Here is a 23,582-nt window from a genome sequence, read left to right as displayed (position 1 = left end):
ATACTTTGGTCTGTCTCATCCACAGCCCTCAGAAGGGTCAGCAGTAGAGCTGAGTCCATGGAGGGAACAGTTGGGTTGGGAGCACTGTACTTCCCCGTGCTCTAGGCTACCTCATGAGCAGAGCCTACTCTAAGCCAATCAGACCCCCAGCGGGTGGAGGGGGGAGCCAGTCTGTGTCTGCACCCATTCCTGAGTCTGTTCCGCATCTGGTTTGAGACCCAGAAGTGGGTGGAAGATCCCCCCTGGTGAAAGCATCCCTCCACAGAGATGCTACAGGGCTGAGAAGAGGATGTGAGGGCGGGGGCCCAGCCTAGGAAAGAGTGGGGTCACTGCTTTTAGAAGCCATCAGATCCAGTATCCGTAAGTATGTAAGTCGATGGCGTGATCACCACCATGAATACACTTAGTCAAATAGATTTACCAAACCCTAAATTCCCCATCCTTAAAATTCTCAAACACACATGAAACATTTATGAAAATCAGCACTTACTTTTAAAAAAATCCAGCAGTGGAGATCTTAATAAATCTTCAAGAAACAAATGTTAGATAACCTGATCTTGACCCCAGCAGTAAATTCTGCAATACTTAGCCTCCCCTGAAAAGGCCTTCAGTGAGAAATTTTAAAACACGTTTTAAAATGAGGCATGAGTTAAAGAAGGAATCAACATAGAAGTGACACATTTTTGAAACTGAACAACTCAAATAGTACAAAATATAACAACCCATGGGATGCAGCCAAAGGGATGCATGGAGGAAATTTTATAGCCTTGAACATGTTGATAAGAAAACATTCTGAAAACAAGTCAACCTTTAAAATACGTGAACCAAGTTTTCAATTCAAGTAACACTAATTGGTGGAGAAGGCAATGGCACCCACCCCACTCCAGTACTCTTGCCTGGAAAACCCCATGGACAGAGGAGCCTGGTAGCCTGTAGTCCATGGGGTCGCTAAGAGTCAGACACGACTGAGCGACTTCACTTTCACTTTTCACTTTCATGCATTGGAGAAGGAAATGGCAACCCACTCCAGTGTTCTTGCCTGGAGAATCCCAGGGACGGGGGAGCCTGGTGGGCTGCCATCTATGGGGTCGCACAGAGTCGGACACGACTGAAGCGACTTAGCAGCAGCAGCAGCAGCAACAACACTAATTGGGTGTTATTGAGGTGGTTCTTGCATTGACAAAACTTTTCTTTAAAAACACCAATATAGACAAATCTTTGGCAAGTACAATCAAGAAAACATCCAAATCCAGGAATATGGGGGAATGCACATTAACTGCCGATTGAGGCCTTTTTTAAAAATTGTGACATGAGTATCAGGGGAGAAAAAACAGGAAAGAGACAACAAACAGAGGAATAGTGGGAGCTATGGCACAGCTGGCAGGGGGGAAATAAACCCTTCACTCCCTGGGCTGAGGTGGTGGGAAGACAGAAAGATGAAGAAACAGCAAAGGCCTGTATTTTAGTAGCTCCTGAGTTCTGAATTCAAGAAGTAGTGGGAAGGTGTCTTCTTAGTAATAGATGTGGGACCCAAGGGATAGAAGTCAGACTGTAACCCAAGTCTGGTCCTACCTAAATTATCTAAGACTTTATCACAGGCTACTCTGCCTACAGAACTTCTACTCAATCCTCAAAGCCCAGTTCTAAAAGCTCCTCTAAGAAATCTGTTTCCTTTCTCTTTACCCAAGCCCATTGAGACTAAAGTGTCTGAATAGGATCTACCTTTCCCTCCTTGGAAACCAGACAGAACATCTTCAGGGAAAGTCAATGAGCATGTGACCTTCAGCTCTATGATTCCACCCTTGGGATGTTCATGGCTATAGTTGCAGGGCAGGTGGTGGCAGACAGAGATTTATCTGAAGACTTCCTGGAAGAGGGCCATAGGGAATTGCCTCAACTCACAGACAGGAGCACCAAGACTCTAAGCATCTCCAGTTGCCTTGGCCCTGCTATAGGATTCCATAACATCCACCCCCATTTATTGAGCACTGACTGTATGCTTGGCCCATGCAGTCTCATTTAATCCTTCTGCCCATGCACCAGTGGACAGATGAGAAAACGGAGGCTCAAATAGGTCAGGTTTCTTACCCAAGATCTCACAGGTGTAAGTAGCGTCAGCTGGACATGGGCCCAGTTCTAGCCAGTCCCCTTTGTGACAGTGCAAAAGCTCAAAGCGTCTATGGGCTCCTCCTGACCACAGCACCAGCCCCGAGCTGGGAGGAACAGGGCCCCACAGCAGAGTCCCACTTTCCACCAAGGGTCTCTCAGGGACCATAGCATTTGAGTGCTCCGTGGTGGTGGTGGTGCAGTCGCTCAGTCATGTCCAACTCTGCGGCCCGCCAGGCTCCTCTGTCCACGGGATTCTCCCAGCAAGAATACTGCAGTGGGTTGCCATTTTCTTCTCCAGGGAGTCTTCCCGACCCAGGGATTGAACCTGGGTCTCCTGCATTGCAGGTGGATTTTTTTTTTTTTTAATCAACTGAGCCACCAGGGAAACCCATTCTAGTGCTCTAGAAAGTGTAAATACCCTGGACACACACTTTGTCCCTAATAACATCACTTTGAAACATTTAAAGCTAAAACACCCGTGAACAGAACTACAGTGATGCTGGATGCTAAACCTAACTTGGGAACAGAAAGACCAAGCTGACAAGAAGGATCTTGAGATGCACAATGCAGTGGAAAACTTTAGCAAATAGATGCGTCCAGGGCCTTATACCCAGCAATGAAAAATGTACATTCTGTCTAAATACCCAGAGCTCATCACCAAAAAGGGGCCACAAATTAGACCAGAGAGGAAAGCTCAACGCTCAGACTTTACTCCCTAGCCACCTGTAATAAAATTATAAATCAGTGATGATATCTAACTTCAAATCCACATAGGTGGAAGGGTTCAAACAAATGAGTTAAAGATAAATCACACATGAACTACAAAGTATTTAGAACTGAATGTAAGACTACTGCAAATGAAAGCCTTTGGGATGCAACCAAAAATGTACTCAGAGGTAAATTCAAAGTCTGTTTAATTTACTCAGAGGTAAATTCAAATGTGTTTATGGAGGGAGGGAGAACACTCGTTATAAGTGAAATAAGTAGCCCAAGAAAGTACTCAAGGGTATATGTAGCCTTATATGAATTTATGGGAAGAATAACTGAAAACAAACTAAAGCTTTCAACTCAGGCACCCACAAAAGGACAAACAGATCCAAGGAGCATCAAGGGGAAACATCTTTAGGACAATCAGGTATTAGTCAAATGGTAAACTACAGCAGTAACAACAAAATAATATAAAAATCTGGATTTTTTAAAAACACCCATAAGAGAAAACCTTTGGCACAAAGACAGCACAAATAAACATTACAGATGACAGAGGAACTAACAGCACTCACAAAGAAGTTATCTTAAAGGCTGAGCATATACTGCATATATGTAACTTCATACCACTAAATGTTGGACTTCGTAGGTGGCACAGTGGTAAAACAATCCACCTGCCAATGCAGAGGATGCAAGAGACGTGGGTTCAATCCCTGGGTCAGGAAGATTCCCCCTGGAGAAGGAAATGGCAACCCACTCCAGTATTCTTGCCTGGGGAATCCCATGGACAGAGGAGCCTGGCGGGCTACAGTCCATGGGGTCGCAACGAGTCAGACACGACTTCAGCACACCACTAACTTTCAAATGATAAAATATGGGGGAAAAAAATCTAAGAAAGCAAAACCAAACCAAGTCATTAAAAAGGGAATCATGTTCAGAAACACTGAAATGATGGTCAAAGATCTATCCCCCATACAAGGCACTTTCTCAGATGGTTTTTCAAGTGAGTTTTGCCAAATCTTCAAGAGAAAGATAATTGGCATCTTTTATAAGCTATGTCAGCTTGCAGAGGGAAAAAAGATAGTACTCAAAGTATACAGGACAACTCAAGGCGGGCAGGGGGGAAATACATCTCGCTCATGTGCCTAGATTCAAAAAGGCTAAAAAATACTAGTAATGCAAATCTTGTTATTTAGTTGTCCAGTCATGTCCGATTTCTTTTGCGACCCTATGGACTGTAGCCCACCAGGCTCCTCTGTCCATGGGATTCTCCAGGCAAGAATACTGGAGTGGGTTGCCATTGCCCTCTTCCAGGGGATCTTCCTGACCCAGGGATTGAACCTGTGTCTCCTGCATCACAGGTGGATTCTTTACCCCTGAGCCACCAGGGAAGTTCAATGCAAATCTAGCATCTCCTTAGAAGAATAGGATGTTATGACTCAACAGGGAAGGATTTATGGAATGCAAGGATGCTTTAACATTAGAAAACCCACTCAAATAGAAGTTAGAATAAGTTGCTACCTCAGAGAGCAGATCTACAGTATCTAATAAATTGAAGGTACTGAGTCAAGATACCTTGACTCAATAATTTCAGTCTTAACACATCTTACAGACACTTGTCTTGAGCAGATGTGCCAAGGAGACATGCAGAGGTTTGTCTGTCATAGAATTATTTGTAAAAATTGAAAAAAAAAAGTATACTGTATAATATTTTTATTATAAACAAAAAATAACAAACCCTGGAAACTATTTTATAAAAGATTGGCATCGACTTAAATATCCACCAACAGGAAGTGGGTGTGAAGATGGAGAGAAAGAAACCCTCCTACACCGTTGGTGGGAATGTAAGGTGGTGCAGCCACTATGGAGAACAGTAGAGAGGTTTCTTTAAAAACTAAAAATAGAGTTTGCATATGATCCAGTAATCCCACTTTGGGGCATATACCCAAACAAAACTATAACTCAAAAAGATACATGCACACCTACGTTCACAGCAGAACTATTTACAATAGCCAAGACATGGAACCACTTAAATGTCCATCAGCAGATGAAAGGATAAAAAAGATGTTATATACAGTAGAATGGGGGCTTCCCTGGTAGCTCAGCTGGTGAAGAATCCGCCTGCAATGCAGGAGGCCCCAGTTCAATTCCTGGATCGGGAAGATCCCCTGGAGGCAGGCATGGGAACCCACTCCAGCATTCTTGCCTGGAGAATCCCCATGGACAGAGGAGCCTGGCGGGCTACAGTCCTTGGGGCTGCAGAGTCAGACACGACTGAGCGACTAAGCACACAGCACATACAATAGAATATTAGTCACAAAAAGGAATGAAGTAACGTCACTTGCTGCAACGGGGATGGACCTAGAGATGATTGTGTTAAGTGAAGCAAGTTCAGAAAGAGAAAGACAAACACCATATGATATCACTTACATGTAGAGTCTAAATTATGGCACAAATGAACATACCTAGGAAACAAACAGACTCCAGAACCAATGTGTAGTTGCTGGGGGGGAGGGGTGGCTTGGGAGTCTGGGATTCAGATCAGGTCAGAGTCTGGGATTAGTGATTACAAACTATTATGCATAGGGTGGATCAACAGCAAGGTCCTAGTGCATAGCACAGGGAATTACATTCAATATCCTGTGACAAACCATAGTGGAAAAGAGCATGAAAAGGAATACATATATGTATAACTGAACCATTTTGTTGTACGGCAGAAATTAATTCAACATTGTGAATCAACTGTACTTCAATAACATTTTAAAAAATAGCCACCAGCAGAAGAAGTGCATGCGTGCTCAGTCGCTCAGTTCTGTCTGACTCTTTGTGACTCCATGGAGCCCACTCGGCTCCTCTGTCCATGGAATTTTCCAGGCAAGAATACTGGACCGGGTTGCCATTTCCTCCTCCAGTGGATCTTCCTGACCCCAGGCTTGAACCCATGTCTCCTGCCTTGGCAGGCAGATTTTTTACCACTATGTTACCTGGGAAGCCCAACCACCAGCAGAAGAATGTCTAAAGAACTCTGATTGGTCACACAATGAAATACTACACAACAATGAATACAAAGCAATTGGAAATGTACCACAATATAAACAATCTCTAATACACTCATCAAAAGCAAGCAAATCACAGGAAGAAAAGTTAGTGTAACTCTATCACAGAATACTTTAAAACACATCAAGCAAATATATATTAGAGATAAATGCAAGTGGCAAATATATAAAAACTCATCTATATGGATACTGCTGCTGCTGCTGCTAAGTCGCTTCAGTCGTGTCCGACTCTGTGTGACCCCATAGATGGCAGCCCACCAGGCTCCCCCGTCTCTGGGATTCTCCAGGCAAGAACACTGGAGTGGGTTGCCATTTCCTTCTCCAATGCATAAAAGTGAATAGTGAAAGTGAAGTTGCTCAGTCGTGTCCAACTCCTAGCGACCCCATGGACTGCAGCCTACCAGGCTCCTCCATCCATCAGATTTTCCAGGCAAGGGTACTGGAGGGGGGTGCCATTGCCTTCTCTGATATGGATACTACTCAAAGCAATCTACAGATTCAATGCAATGCCTGTGAAAATCCCAATGATTTTTTTCCTGCAAAAATGGCAATCCCATCCTCAGTGCTAATCCTATACAGAACCGCAGAGGACTCTGAACAGTCAAAATAATCTTGAAAAGGAACAATAAAGTTGGAAGACTAACATTTCCCAATCTCAAAACTTACTACAAAGCAACAGTCATCAAAACACTGATCATAGCATAAGAGCAAACATATAGATCGATGGAATAGAAATGAGAATCCAGAAATAAACCCATACATCTATGATCTATAGATTGACAAGGGTACCAATGCCATGCAGTGAAACAAGAACAGTCTCTTCAACAAACGGCGCTGGGACTGGATTTTCACATGCCAAAGAATGAAACTGGCCCCCGTGTGCAGGCATGCTCAGTCATGTCTGACTCTGCAACTCCACGGACGCAGCCCGCCAGAGATTCACACCCACGTCTCCTGTGTCTCCTGCACTGGCAGGCAGGTTCTTGACCACTAGCGCCACCTGGGGAGTCAGATTGGACCGCACCTCACACCACGTATGAAAATTAACCCAAAATGCATCAAAGAGGGCTTCCCTGGTGGTCTAGCTTCCCGCCAGCATAGGGAACGTGGGCTTGATCCCTGGTCCGGGAAGATTTCACATACTGCGAGTCAACTAAGCCCGTGTACCACAACTACTGGAGCCCAAGCACCCAGAGCCCATGCTCTGCAACAAGAGAAGTCATGGCAATAAGTCTGCAAATTGCAATTAGAGAGTAGCCCCCGCTCTCCACAACTAGAGAAAACCCGCACTCAGCAACGAAGACTCAGTGCAGCCAAAAACAAATCAATAAGTCTTAAAAGAAATTAATTATTAAAGAGTTAAAACTATAAAACTCTTAGAAAAACTCATCTCTAAACAAATTCTGGATAACTGTTCCCTCTGGGCAGGAGTAAGGGGAATGCATCCAGCAACAGGCACACATGTAAATACAGCTCGATATGTGTTTTAATTTTTAACTTGGGTGTTAAGGCTATGGTGTTCATTATATCACTTTTATATATCTGAAATGAGAAAATAAGAAATCAATCCATGGGGGGAAAAAGAGAAAACCGCAAAGCTTTTGATTTAAAAAAAATAAGCAAATATTCCATAATTTGATAAAGTAACTTGACAATGCTGAAATTTTAGAACAAAAGTTGGCAAAAATATTTTAGGCTTTGCAGGCCAGAAGGTCTCTGTTGCAACTACTCAGCTAACCCACTACAGCACCTAAGCAACCACAGACAAAACACGTGGGCATGGCTGTGTTTCAATAAAACTTTATTTACAAAAACAGGTAGTGAACTGGATTTGGCCCACAGGCTATAGTGAGCCAGTCTCTGCTCTAGAAACACATCCAGTGAATTCAGAAATGACACAAGGAATGTCCATGATGATAACAATCATTTCATGTAATACTAGGGACCCCAGCCAATGCAACAAGAAATGACATACAAGTATGAAAAGAAGCAAATATTTCATTATCATAAGAAATAGGACTGCCCACCAGACAACTCGAACAGATCATCTTAAACTGTCCTGTAAGTAAGAGGAAAACCCAACAAAGTGCCAGTTACAAAGCCACCATGAAAAGTCATTGGCCTATTTCTGAAGTTGGTGCGGTTCAACTAAAAACATTTTCAGCCATGAAAAGCTCTGATCCAATTTCTTATCAACTGCTCAACACTCTCATATTTAAACCTTTGTGACTAGAGACTCACAAGCCAGAATATATGCAATTTTCCACACAAAAGAGAGGTCTGCCAGTCTCTAGCACTTTGCACTCAAACCTGACTCTCTCTCCCCCGACAGAGTCAGGCAGAGTTCATTTTCTTTCCTCTACCCTTTGTGAAGCCAGTTAGTTAGATTTCTCTCCCTGGGTTACAAATACTTATTTGAGGGATGGGATTTTAAAAGTCTATTTTTGTATCACTAAGATCTGTACAAGTATTACCTGGCATAAGTTAGCTTTAAAATACATATTTCTGAAAACAAGCAAAAAGAAGGAAATACTAAATAATAAAAGTTAATGGATGAAAAAAACAGGATATCTGCATAGTCTCTAAGTATCTCCATACAAGATCCTTTCTAATTACAAAGGGGAAAACAGTAACTTTACCATAGACAAACCTGGCTAATAGGACATTAACCAAGTGATCAAGGTCAAAACCCCCACAGATGAGACATACCAACATCATTTGTCTCCTGATATATTGACTCAGAAGGACACAACACCACTTTTGTGACATTCTTGCCCCAAAATGCACCACCTCTGTATAATCATGAGTAAACAGAAAAACTCAGCTTGAGGGACTTGCTACAAAATAACTGACCCATACTCTTTAAGGTACCCAAGAACATAAAAGACAAACAATAAGAATCTAATCTATAGGGACTTCCCTGGTGGTCCAGTGGTTAAGAAATCCTCCTGCCAATGCCAGGGGTTTGATACCTGGTCCTGGAAGATCCCGCTTGCTGAGAGGCAACCAAGCCTGCATGCCACAGCTGGAACACGTGCTCCGCAACCAGAGAAGCCATCACAACGCGAAGCCTGCATACAGCGAAGCGTAGCCCCTGCTCACCGCAACCAGACAAAGCTTACGTGCAGCAATGAAGACTCAGAACGGCCAAAAAAAATTTAAAAAGAAACTATCCCTTAGGAGATGTGATGATGAAATGCAACAAAGGGTCCTAGCTTGATTCTAGACCAGAAAAAGGACTTGAGAGGCAAAACTGCTCTATGTGTTTGAATAAGTTCTGTAGTTAGTTGCTAGTATTGTATCAGTGTTCATTTCCCGGTTTCAGTAAATGTACCACAGTTGTGTAGGTGAAGCTGGATGAAGGATACACAGGAACTCTGTACTATTTTTGCAACATCTCTGTAGGTCTAAAATTATTTCAAAATAAAAAGTTATAATGATGTGTCTAAAAGTCATCAGCAAGTTGTACTGTCACCAATAACGAATTAGAAATTGTAAACAAGGACTTCCCTGGTGCTACAGTGGGTAAGAATTGGCCTGCCCATGCAGGGGACACAGGTTCTATTTCTGATCCGGGAAGATTCCACACGCCTCAGAGCAACTAAGCCTGTGAGCCACAACTACTGAGGCTGCTCTCTAGAACCCGTGAGTCACAACTGCTGAGCCTGAGTCCCACAGCTACTAAAGCCTGCACGCCCTGGAGTTTGTGCTCTGCTGCAAGAGAAGCCACCACCACGAGAAGCCCGTGCACAGCAACTAGAGAGAAGCCCCTGCTAACCACAACCAGAGAAAGCCTGCGCAAAGCAATGAAGACCCAGCACAACAAAAAAAGTTAAACTAAAAGAGGAAATTATATATAAAAAAGCCATCCTATCATAATGGTGCTTCCCAGGCTTGGGAGGCAGAGAGGATGGAGAGTTAGTATTGAATTAGGTCAGAACTTCAGATTTCCAAGATGAACAGAGGCATGGGGATGGATGGTGGGGATTGTACAATAATGTGAATCAACACCACACTCTTTTTGAGCCATACACTTAAAAACTGTTACAATAGTGGGACTTTCCTGGAGGCCCAGTGGTTAAGACTCCAGGCTTCCGGGTACAGGTTCAACCCTTGGTTGGAGAACTAAGATCCCATGTGCCACACAGCATGGTCAAAAAATTTTTTAGTTAAATAAAATCATTACAGTGGTAAATTTTATGTTATTTTAACACAATCAAAAAAGATTATAAATGTATCCACTTCAGAAAAAAAAAAACACACTAGATCTTTTCTTGGGGACACATACATGATTGTAAATACAAAGGAAAGGGAGGTCGGAAAGCTATACGTCTAAACTGACAACACGCCTCTGGTGAAGTACAGCTGCTTTAAAATACGACCACTAAGGTTTTGACATGGAGAGGTGGGGTCAATGTCCCCTCCCCCTGAAGCTGGTTGTCACTGATTCTGTAGCATATAGGGGAAGTGGTACTGGTGCTCCTCAAGGTTAGGGCATATGGGACTGTCAGCTCCCACCTGGTTCCCTAGAGACATTCACTTCTTAGATCTTCTCAGGACATGCTCTTGGATCCCTGCCATGTTGTGAGGAAGCTCAAGCCACACAGAGAGGCCACATACAGGTGCCCTGGTCTGCGGTCCTGGCCTCCAAGTTCAGGCCCCAGACGTCATGTCACGGAAGGAAGTCATCTCCACCACATTTGGTCCAAGTGACTGACCCACAATCACGACACAAAGACGGGTGCTTACTGCAGGAAGTCTGGGGCAGAGGTGCTCACTCGTGTCCGACTCTTGCAACCACATGGACTGTGGCCTGCCAGGCTCCTCTGTCCACGAGATTTTCCCAGCAAGAAGACTGGAGTGAGTTGCCATTTGCTACTCCAGGGGAATCTTCCCGACCCAGGGATCAAACCCACATCTCCTGGCAGGCAGATTCTTTACCACCCTAGCAATGTAAAGTAGAACAGCGGGCAAAGACCAGACCAGGATGAAAGATGAGCGAAAGAGAGCTTTAGTTCTTATAGTCATATTTCTGTTCGTGTGATGGAAAATCCATTTATCTTATAGTCCTATTTCTGTTCTTATGCTAGAAAATACATTTATACAATAATTGTGATTAAAGTGAATTATAAAAAATAGAGCCCTTCCAGGGACTTTCCTGGTGGTCCAGAGGTTAAGACTCTGTGCTTCCTATGCAGGGGACACAGGTTTAATCCCTGGTTAGGGAACTAAGATCCCACATGCCTCTCATCAGTGCAGTCAAAAAATTTTTTTAATAAAAAAAGAGTTTAAAAATTATTTAAATAAATAAAGTCCTTCCATTCACTATCAGGTATTAGAGACTTAGCTCATTTTGAACAGATAGCAGCATCCTGCAAGCGCAAGAACACCGCTAAATCTTGTTAACTATGCCATCTTCCCCAGGGAAGCCCTGTCACAGTGCTAAAAAATAGCTCCTGTTTACTGAGTGGTAACCGTGGTGTTTTTATACCACGTGACAAAGTAGCTGTCACTTCCATTGTGCAGATGAAAAAAACTGCGGCACAGGGAGGTTAAGTAAGTTGCCCAAGCTCACACAGCCTGAAAACGGCAGAGCCGAAAATGGAACACGTGTACGGGGAACTGGATATTTAACAGTGACCAAGACGTAGCGCCTGCCTTGGTGGGCCTCTTGGTGAGTGGGGGAGACAGACTCACAAATGGGAGATTTCTTTTCTCTTCTGCTGAGTGAAATACATGGGGCCAAAAGGTTCATAGGGGGGAGGGGCATCAAGAATGGCTTCCCAGGGGACTTCCTTGGTGGTCCAGTGGCTAAGACTCTGTACTCCCAATACAGGGGGCCTGGGTTCAATCCCTGGTCGGGGAACTAGAGCCCACAAGCCACAACTAAAGAGTCTGCACGCCACAACAGCAACTTGGCACTGCCAAACAAATACTTAAAAAAAAAAAAGAGTACAATACAGACACACACACAGGGGGGTGACCATATGAGGCCACAGGGGGAAGACAGCCGCCTGGAAGCCACTGAGAGAAGCCTCAGAAGGAACCAGTCATGCCCACACGATCTTGGACTTCCAGCCTCCACGCTGTGAGATGATAAATGTCTATTGTTTAAGCTGCCCCAACTAGTGGGGCTTTGTCACAGCGGACCAAGCAAACATGCTTTCCCAAGTTTGGGAATCAAAGCATAGAAGAGAAGTTAGAATCTACAGGAAAAGGGATGACTTTAGATGGCCCAGGGAATGGAACTAAATAACTCTGAACTGAAAATAAGGATGTTCTAACACTCACTTAATTCTTCTGTTCAGCTCCAGGAGAAAAGATCTGGTTGAGTGTTATTTGTCAGCCACCACCCACCCCGTGTTAACTTCCTCCTTCCTGTTCATTTTTACTTATTTATTTTTGGCCTTGCTACACAGCGTGTGGAATCTTATTTTCCTGACCATGCCTCCTGCAGTGGAAGGCGGATTCCGTTTCTTTTTCTTTCTTTTTTATATATATATAATTTATTTATTTTGGCTATGCTGGGTCTTCGCTGCTGTGCAGGCTTTTCTCCAGTTGTGGAGAGCAGGGGCCACTCTCCGCTTACCGGGTGAGGGCTTCTCAGCGCGATGGCCTCTTGTCGTGGAGCACTGGCTCCAGGGCTCTCAGGCTTCAGTAGTTGTAACACGTGGGCTCAGTAGCTGCCATTCCTGGGCTCTGGAGCACAGGCTTAATAGTCGTGGCACACAGGCTCAGTTGCCCGGTGGCATGTGGGATTTTTCCAGATTAGGGATCAAACCCACATCCCCTGCATTGGCAGGCAGATTCTTTAGCACTGAGCCACCAGGGAAGCTCTGGGAAGGCAGATTCTTAACCACTGGACCACCAGGGAAGTCCCTCTCCTACCTTTTTAAAAAACTGAGGTTTAATTTACATGTCAGAGTCCAAATATGAAATGTAGAGATGGATGATTTTTTTACATCTACCTACCCACCCAGATCAAGATAATAGAATGTTTCTGGCTTGCTGTCTATATGCATCACCCCCTTTTTATATTAAGCTCTACCCCAGTGTGGTGCTACATGGAGGGGGAGCCTTTGGGAGGATCTTGGGTCATGAGGGTGGAGCCCTCATGAATGGGATTAGTACCCTTATAAAGGAGCCCCTGGAGAGCTCCTCACCCCTTCCCCCATATGAGGACACAGTGAGAGGATGGCCTTCTATGAATCAGAAAGTAAGTTCTCACCAGACGCCAGTTCAGTCAATGCCTTGATCTTGGACTTCTAGTCTTTTCTCTGGGCCATGACCATGGAATCCCACCTCTCTTGTCACCCCCATATCTAGTCCCTCACCACGTCCTTCATGCCATGATTCTTCATCTCCACTCCTCCCTGGGAACTGCTCTGATTCCTGCACCCGGCCTCCACCTCCTCCCATATTTTCTACATGCCAAAAACAGAAATGATCTTTTACGCACTGATCATATTTCTTTCTAGGTGGCTCAGTGGTAAAGAATCCACCTGCCAATGCAGGAGATATGGGTTTGATCACTGGTCTGAGAAGATCCCACATGCCTGTGGAGCAACTAAACTCGTGTACCACAACTACTGAGCCTGCACTCTAGAGCCTCAACTACTGAGCCCACACACCTAGAACCGTACTCCACAACAAGAGAAGCCACTGCAGTGAGAAATCCATACACCACAGTCAGAGAGTAGCCCCCACTCACTGCAACTAGGAAAAAGCCAGCACAGCAGTGAAGACTCCGCACAGCCAAAAACAAATCAGAATTAAATTAATTAATTAAAAAAAACTGATCATTTTTCTCTGGAATGTCAGTTTCAGGAGGGGTAAGGATCTTGCTCTGATTTGATCACTGCTGGATATCAAGTGCCTGGTATATTAATTAGTAAGTGCCTTGATCTTAGACTTCCAAACTCTAGAACTCTGAGGAATGAATGTCTGTTGTTTATAAGCCACCCAGCCTCTGGCCTTCTGCTGCAGCAGCTCAACCAGTATGGCACCAGCCCCAAGAAAGCTCCCTCGTAACCTCTCCAAGGCAATGCTCACACCCCAGGGAGAATGGCTGTTCTGATTTATATCACCATAAATTAGTCTTGCCTGTCTTTTGAGATTCATAGAAATGAAATCATGCAGCACATTCTTCTTGGGGTCTGGTTTCTGTCTCCATGTTTTTTTTTTTTTATATATAATTTTTATTTATTTATTTGGCTGTACTAGGTCTTAGTTGGCAGCATGCAAGATCTTCGAACTTTGTTGCAGCATGCAAACTCTTAGTTGTGACATTTGAGTTCTAGTTCTCTGACCAGGGATCAAACCCGGGCCTCCTTGTTTTGGGACCTCAGAGTATGAGCCACTGGACGACCAGAGAAGTTGTTGGTGGACATTTTAACAATATTAACTTTGTGTCTTCTTCAGTTTTTTTCATCAGTGGTTTAGTCTTCAGTGCACAGATCTTTTACCTCCTTGGTTCAACTTATTCCTCAGTATTTTATTCTTTTTGATGATCTTGTAGGTGGGATGTTCTCTTAATTTTTAAAAACAGTTCATTGCTGGTGTACAGAAGCCAAAGTGATTTCTGTGTATTGATTCTGGATCCTGCAAGTGTACTGAGTTCACTTATGAACTAGTTCTAACAGTTTTGGGTAGAATCTTTGCAATTTTCTATATATATGACCATGTACTCTGCAACAGATAATTCTACTTCTTCCTCTCCAATTTAGAAGCCTTTTATTTCTTTTTCTTGCCTGACTGCTCTGGCTAGGACTTCCAGGATCACGTTGAACAGAGATGGCGAGAGTGGGCACCCTTGTCTTGTTCCTCAACTTTGAGGAGAAGCTTTCAGCCTGTCACCACTGAGTCTATAGTGACCTTACTGTTGAATTTTAAACATTCTTTGCCTATAACAGTACGTGACCGGCCATGCCTTTCACCAATGCGCCCTCCCATGTATTTATTTTCCTGATGGTCTGTCACATAAACAGGTGATTCTTTAAGCATGGCTTGTGAATCAGGAGGAGAAGTGAGTCAGTGGATCGAAAGAGCTGCCCAGACCCCTCAACTTTGGGAGAACACTGTGCCAAGTGAAGCTGAACGCGAGGACCAGCCTGGCAACAGAGAAAATCGTTCTTTTGAAAAAACATCTCAAAAGCCCATTTTCTTCACCTGCTCTGCCCATAACTGCCGAATTCATTAAAATCCAGAAGAAAGAAGGGCGAATAAGCTGGTGAATTCTAATTTTCTCTTTGCATTTCAATCAGGGCAAACAATGGGCATCCACAGCCCGAGGGCTTCAGGCGAGGGTGCCTCCCCACCCCTTCAGGCCCCCAAACCGAGAGCAGAGCTGGACCCTACAAAGGAGGAACTTAGGCTGCTCCCGCTCCGAGCTTTGTTTGTGAGCCCCAGCCTGGACTCCTCCCTCTCTGACCCTTTTAGAAAGGGGCTCCAGCTGAATGAGCCTCCTGAATAGTGAACCTTGCTGTCTCGGGGCCCTGCTGATGGTTCCCGGTCCTGGGAGGACTCCCTCTCACCCTCACAATGGGCACTCGGCAGGAAAGCACCAGGGAGCTGGGGCAGTTGTAAGTTTCATCCTTTTCCAGAATCTCTCTGGCTTTATGTATTCATTCATTCATTCATTCACTTACTTATCTATTTATCTAATTGTGGCATGTGGTATCTTTAGTTGTAGCACTAGAACCCTTATTTGCAACATGCAGTGTTCTAGTTCCCTGACCAGGGATCAAACCCAGGCCCCCTGTGTTGGGAGCTCGGAGTCTTAGCCACTGGACCACCAGGGAAGTCCCTTAAATCCCACTGGCTTCATTAACTAGATCTGAGCTCGCTCTCTGCAGTAACTTCCTATCACCAGTGTCCCTCCAGCTTGTAACTCATGAGAAAAGCAATGGTTTTTCTAGTAGTCAGGCACAGATGTGAGAGATGGACTACAAAGAAGGCTGAGCACTGAAGAACTGATGCTTTGGAACTGTGGTGCTGGAGAAGACTCTTGTGAGTCTTCTTGAGATCAAACCAGTCAATCTTAAGGGAAATCAACACTGAACATTCATTGGAAAGGCCAATGCTGAAGCTGAAGCTCCAATACACTGGCCACCTGATGTGAAGAACTGACTCATTGGGAAAGACCCTGATGCTGGGAAAGACTGAAGACAGGAGAAGGGTGACAGAAGATGAGATGATTTTGGATGGCATCACCAACTCAATGGACATGAGTTTGTGCAAACTTCGGGAGATAGTGAAGGACAGGGAAGCCTGGCATGCTGCAGTCCATGGGGTTGCAAAGAGTTGGACACAACAGTGATTGAGCAACAAAAACCATAGTGAGTTGACCCCACACTGCCTACACTAGAATGACTAATCTAAAAAATAAATACAATAACAAGCATTGACAAGGATGGGGAGAAACTGGAAACTTCAAACACTACTGGTGGGATATTTAAAAGGTGTGGCCACTTAGGAAGAGAGTTTAGAAGTTCCTCCAAAAGTTAAACATAGAATTATCATAGAATCCAACAATTTCATGCCTACATATCTACGCAGGAGAACAGAAAATGTATGTTTGCACAAAAACTTGTATGGAAATGTGTATAGCAGCATGATTCACAATAGCCAAAGGGTGGAAATAACCCAATGTCCATCAATGCCAAACAGATAAAATGAGCATAACCATAGAGATCCCCTGGAGGAGCATACAGCAACCCACGCCAGTATTCTTGCCTGAAGAATCCCATGGACAGAGGAGCCTGGTGGGCTTCAGTCCATAGGGTCGCCAAGAGTCGGACATGACTGAAGCGACTTAGCACGCAGCGTACAATGCAGCTTTATTCAGCTACAAAAAGGAGAGGCACCGACACTCGCTACAACGTAGATGAACCTTGAAAACATGATGCTCAGTGAGAGAAGCCAGACACACAGGGTGTGATTCCATCGACCGGAAGTGTCCAGAACAGTAAAGTCCAGAGCCACAGACAATGGAGGAGAGGTCGCTTGAGGCTGGGGAGGGGGAATGGGGAAAGGGTTTCCTTTCGGGGAGATGAGAATGCTCTGAAATTAGACTAGTGATTGCTGCACAACTCTGACTATACCAAAAACCACTGAATTACACACTTTAAAGTAGCGAGTTTTAGGTTATGTAATTAACTCAATTTAAAAACCTAAAAAAGACATACCATATGATATCACTTACATGTGAAATCTAAAGTATGACCCAAATGAACTTTCCTATGAAACACAAACAGACACATAGAGAACAGACGTGGTTGCCAAGGGTGCAAGGGGGTGGCGGAGGGAAGGACTGGGAGTTTGGGATTAGCAGACGCAAGCTGTTATATATAGGATGGATAAACACAAAAGTCCTACTGTATAGCACAGGGAACTATATTCCATATCCTGTGATAAACTATAATGGGAAAGAATACGAAAAAGAATCTGCATGTGTCTGAGTCACTTTGCTGTACAGCAGAAATGAACACAACACTGTACATCAACTATACTTCGATAAAACTAAAACAAGAAAGAAAAGGAAAAGGGGGACTTCGCTGGTGGCCCAGTGGTTAAGACGCTGAGCTTCCAAAGCAAGGGGTGAGGATTTGATCCCTGGTCAGGGAACTAAGATCCTACATGCTGTGCAGTGTGGTCAAATAATTAAAAAAAATTTTTTTTTGCCTTCAGGGCCTTCTGAGGCAAACTCCTCATACTCAGCCTACCTCCAGCCCCTCTACCTGTCCCACCTCAGTGCCTTTGCCCAGGCTGTTCCCTCTGCCTGGCATACTTCTCTCTGCCCTGTTTGCCACCCCCCACCTGTATCTCCCCTGCATCCTTCAGCTCCCAGCTCAAACTTCTTCCAGAAGTCTTCACAGATCCTCCAGACCAGGTCCATCCCCCTTCAAGCATCCTCCTAACCCCCTGCTCCTTCCTGGAGGTGACCACAGTTGTGATCTCCTATTTCAGTGTGGGGTTATGCATTGAACATTGGTCTCCCTCACTAGACTGTGAGGTCTCTAACGGGCGGGATCTTGTCTCTCTTGGTCACTGCAGGGTCCCCAGCACCCAGCAGAGGCCTGGCACCTTATAGTTGCACATGAAGTATGTGTTCACCAACCTAGCTGCTAAGATGCTTCATTCGTGTCCGACTCTGTGCGACCCCATAGACGGCAGCCCACCAGGCTCCCCTGTCCCTGGGATTCTCCAGGCAAGAACACTGGAGTGGGTTGCCATTTCCTTCTCCAATGCATGAAAGTGAAAAGTGAAAGTGAAGTCGCTCAGTCATGTCCAACTCTTCACGACCCCATGGACTGCAGCCTACCAGGCTCCTCCGCCCATGGGATTTTCGAGGCAAGAGTACTGGAGTGGGGTGCCATTGCCTTCTACCTCACCAACCTGGACAGAGTATTAAAAAGTAGAGATATCACTTCACTGACACAGGTCTGTCTAGTCAAAGCTATGTTTTTTTTTTTTTTCCTCAGTAGTCATGTACGGATGTGGGAGTTGGACCATAAAGAAGGCTGAGCGCCAAAGAATTGCTGCTTTCAAACTGTGGTGTTGGAGAAGATTCTGGAGAGTCCCCATGGACAGCAAGGAGATCGAACCAGTCAATCCTAAAGGAAATCAACTCTGAATATTCATTGGAAGGACTGACACTGAGGTTGAAGCTTCAATACTTTGGGCACCTGATGCAAAGAGCCAAATCACTGGAAAAGACCCTGATGCTGGGAAGACTGGAGGCAGGAGGAGAAGGGGGACAATGGAGGATGAGATGGTTGGATGGCATCACTGACTCAATGGACATGAATTTGAGCAAACTCTGGGGGATAGTGGAGGACAGAGAGCCTGGCATGCTGTAGTCCATGGGGTTGCAAAGAATCGGACACAACTTAGCGACTGAACGACAACAAGTACACTTTAAACAGGTAAATGAACTGTCTCCAAAATGACTTTGGGTCTGCTCACCCACACGCAGAAAGGCCAGTCTACTGGGTTTTGGTTGAGATTGAGCAGGACTCTGCAGGGCCCTCCTGAGTACAAAAGCCCCCATGTCCTCTTTTCCTTTGTAGATTAGTTTTTCTTGGAGTGTAGTAGCTTTACGACATTGTGTTAGTTTCTGCTGTGCCGCAAAGTGAGCCAGCTACACGTGCACATATTCCCCTCTTTGGGGGATTTCCTTCCCAGTTAGGCCACCACAGAGCATTAAGTAGAGTCCCTGAGCTATACAGTAGTTCTCATTAGTTATCTATTTTATATGTAGTATCAATACTGTTTATGTCTCAAGCCCAATCTCCCAACTCATTACACATCCCCCTCTCCGCCACCTTCACCCTTGGTATCTGTATCTGTGTCTCTCTGCTTTGCAAATAAGATCATCTATACCATTTTTCTAGATTCCATTCATATGCATTAATACATGGTATTTTTCTCTTTCCAGCTTACTTTACTCTTTATAACAGACCCTAGGTCCATCCTCCCCTGCTTTTTGTTTGTAGAGAAAGCTCTGGTCTCATTAATTAGGGAAGTGAGGGGATTGCAGAAACAAAGCAAAAACAATCAAGTAAGAAAAGTTGTAACAGGATGTCCCTGGTGGTCCTGTGGATAAGAATCCACCTGCTAATGCAGGGGCCTCGGGTTCCATCCCTGGTCTGGGAAGATTCCACATGCTGAGCCCGTGTGCCACAACTACGGAAGCTCACGGACCCCAGAGCCCAGGAGCCACAACAAGAGAAGCCCCTGCAATGAAAAGCCCAGGCTCCGCAACTAGAGAGTAGCCAACACTTGCTGAACTAGAGAAAGCCCCTGCACAGTAACAAAGACCCAGCATAGCCAAAAATAAGTAAATTTCAAAAAACTGTTGGTGGTTTTGATTTCACCTGTCATTGTGGCCATGATGAGCCCACTTCTAAGGAACAGATGTGCTGCCTGGGGGTTGCACACACACCCGCCTTGCCACAACACTGTTCTCAAACGGGCTGTGGGAAGTCCCACAGCAGTCATCACTGGGGACCTGAGCAGTCATGTTTAATTGCACCTGGCTTCTGTTTCAGGGAGGCTCTCATTGCACATAGTTTTGGGGTGTCATGATGTCCTCCTTCGATGAAGGACCTAGTCCTCCCATGACCCCACGCAAAGGTGTGTGAGAGGCCGTCCTGGTTTGAGGCTGGGCCACCCTTTCCTGGGGCTTTGAAACAGTGGCAGGAGGGGAGGGAGTTAGCATGAGGCCATGGGGCAAACCTGACTGCCCTCCTGTCTCCATTCTGTGAATCCCCTTTGGTATCCCACTGCTCAGACCCAACTCCTCCAAGACAGCGGAAGTGGTTTCTACCACTTGCCACCAAACAACTCTACGATACAAGTCCATCCTGACCCCAGGGCTCAGTGACAAGGAGACAGAGGCCAAGTGAGCCCCAAATATTCCTACATGTGGGGCTGCAAGAGGCTCTGAGGGAGACGTGCATGCGTGCTCAGTTATGTCCAACTCTTGGTGACCCCATGGACTGTAGCCCACCAGGCTCCTCTGTCCATAGGATTTTCCAGGCAAGAATACTGGAGTGGGTTGCCATTTCCTTCTCCTGGGGATCTTCCTGACCCAGGGATTGAACCTGCCTCTCTTGCATTGGCAGGTGGGTTCTTTACCACTGAGCCACCATGGAAGCCCCTGAGAGAGATGGGGAGAGTCTTAAATGACCCCAGAAACAAAAGGCCATCTCTGGGGGCAGCACCATCAGTCCTAGTCCAGCAGGCTGGCCCAGGAGCGAACTGGACACAGTCTCCTGCTCTTCTGCTAGTTTCTCATCTCGCACCCTCCTCCTTCACCTTCCCGCATTTTTTCCTAAATTGACATTACTACTGCACCAGGATAAAAACAACCCCCAATGGCAGCCAGTTTTTTTTTTTTTTAATAATCTAAATAATGTTTAGGATTTTTTAAGTGGGAAGCAAAAACTAATTACATCTTTGAGGGAGGAAAATCGTAAATCACAGAGTTACAGTGAGAACACGGGCGACTCAGGCCAGGCCCACAAGACGGCGACAACTCCTTATCTCATTACCGTTTAATTAAGAATTATGTTGGAGCATCTTGTGTTTCATTATCATCCGGCCCAGCTGACTTCTAATCTTTTTTTTTTCACCCGGCATAGAGGAGGGTCTGGTCCAAGATGCGTGATAATGAATTTACAATTCCCTCTTTGGGGAACTTTAATAAAATTAGCCCATGCAGAAGATGAACACAGATAGGGTAAACTTCTGGAGGGAACATTTGCTTTCAATTACAGGAGTTCTGGAATAAAGGGCCAGGGGGGTCCCCAGGGGAACCATGGAAGCAGCAGAAAAGATGCCAGTGGGCTCTGCTCTGTGATCCGAGCCACACTTCAGTCTCCTGGCAGGGGAAGGTCTGCCCTCATGAATTCCCCTATAGATTGAGCATCTGCTGCATACCAGGCCCCAGGATGGATGCTCCAGATATGGGGAGCACCTTTGGGGGAGCAGGCAGATGAGACAAACCCTAAATTGTGTACAAATAATTGTCTAAATATGGCTATGAGAATTTCTCCAAAGGTGAGCACACAGGAAGGTGTGGGAAGCTGGAACTAGGGGCTTGAATTAGATGGGGGCTTCCTGGAGGGAAGGGAAGGCTTCCTGGAGGAGACGGTATTAAAGGTGTAAATGAAGAATAGGCGTTGGCTAGGAGAAGGGAGGGGTGAAGGATGCTCCAGAGAACAGCCTGGGGAAAGGCCTGCAAGGAGGTGCAAGGGGCTTGGTGCCTTTGAGGAGTTTGGGATGCCTTTGAGAGTATAAGGTGGAACGAGGTTCAAGAGGTGAAGGCAAGGGAGGCTGGACCTTGCAACTCATACTGAGGAGTCTGTCCTAAGAAGAATGGGGGAAGACGTCCCTGGTGGTCCAGTGGTTAAGAATCTGCCTGCCAATGCAGGGGACAGCAGTTCAACCACTGGTCCAGGAAGATTCTACATGCCTCAGAGCATCTAAGCCCATATGCCGTAAATACTGAGCTTGTGCTCCATAACAAGAGAAGCCGCTGCAGTAAGAAAACTGAGTACTGCAACTAGTGAGAAACCCAGGCTCCCCACAACTAGATAAAGCCTGCATACAGTAATGAAGATCCAGTGTAGCCAAAAATAAATAAATACATTTTTTTTTAAAAAAAAGGAAAATGGGGGCCCCTGGAAAATGCCCATGCCCTTGTGCTCATCTCAACACACCAAAGGCTCCTGAATGCAAATCCCTGACTCTGCTGTGGGATTTTCCTCCGTGCAGGGTGAGCCTGGGGCTTCCCTGGTGGCCCAGTGGTAAAGAACCCACCTGCCAATGTAGGTTCAACCCCTGGGTTGGGAAGATCCCCTGGAGAAGGAAATGGCAACTCACTCCAATATTCTTGCCTGGGAAATCCCATGGACAGAGGAGCTTGGCGGGTTACAGTCCATGGAGTCTCAAAGAGTCAGACAAGACTTAGGGACTAAACAACAAGAGGCCCCAACCTGAAGCTTGCCTCTCACTCACCCCTCACTCACAAGGATAGCAGAATTGGGGAGATCAATTCCCCAGCTCCCTCATCCTTCAGGTAGGATAACTAAGGTTGTGCTCTGGACTGTCAGCAAGGGTCCCAGTGGACTGAGCCCCAGTTATCCATAGCTGTCACCTAACTTGGACATGCATTCTGTATTAACTCCATTCCTTCCCATCTAATTTCTCCACCCCCACCCAGGGCTTCCTGGCATCATCTCCCACATAAACTACTTGCTCCCCAAACCCTATTTCAGGGTCTCCTTCTAGGGAACCCAAACTAAGTATTAGTAAATACTGGACTAATAATGGCTCAAACAAGATAAAGATGATGTCTGCAGGTGAGTAATTCTGGGCTGGTTGGCACATCCATGGTCCTCAGCATCCCAGGCTTCCTCTTTCTCCTCTCTCTACTCTTCTCAGAGTCAACTCAGGATCCAAAGTGGCTGCCAAAGTCCAGCCATCAGTCTTATATTCCAAACAGCAGGAAGGATAAAAGGGGAGGAGGATAAAATGATGTAGTTTCCATCTAAATCATCTTCTTTTAAAGGCGCCTCCCTAGAAATCCCAAGCAAACTTCTGCTTGGATCTCACCAGCTAGAATGTAGTCACAAAACTACATCTGGCTGTAAAGGAGGCTGATGTTTTCAGTTGATGCTTTGGTGCCCTAAGTAATACCAAGATGCTGTGACCAAAGAAGATGGGAATAAGGCTATTGGGTGGTCACCCACCCATAATCTCTGTTGTAATGGTCCTAAGTCATTCCTTCATTAAACAAACATTTATGGAGCACCTACTGTATACCAGGGACTTGACATCCAGTAGTGATCAAATCAAAGGAAGATCATCACCCTCCTGAAGCTGACATTCTAGCAATGGACAAACATGATCACATTTATGTTTTGAAAAGATCATGCTGGCTTTTGCATGGAGGAAATATGGGAGGAGGTAGAAACTGGAAGCAGGAAGTGGGGGGCAGTTCCCAGGGACGGGTGGGGATGGAGAGGAAGAGTAATGGGATGAAGGATGTAGTGAGAGACTAGATATGGGGGCAACAAGAGAGATGGGGGTCCTGATTATGGTCCAAAGGAAAGTAGGGGCATGCCCATGAATTTGTCCCCTTCCCTCTACATTGCAGCCAAGCACAGCAGGCTAATGGAGAGTCACCGACTCTGGTCCTTCCTA

The sequence above is a fragment of the Bubalus bubalis genome, chromosome 9 (genome assembly GCF_019923935.1).
Source record: "Bubalus bubalis isolate 160015118507 breed Murrah chromosome 9, NDDB_SH_1, whole genome shotgun sequence".
Classification (NCBI taxonomy): Eukaryota; Metazoa; Chordata; class Mammalia; order Artiodactyla; family Bovidae; genus Bubalus; species Bubalus bubalis.
This window is presented reverse-complemented; position numbering follows the sequence as displayed.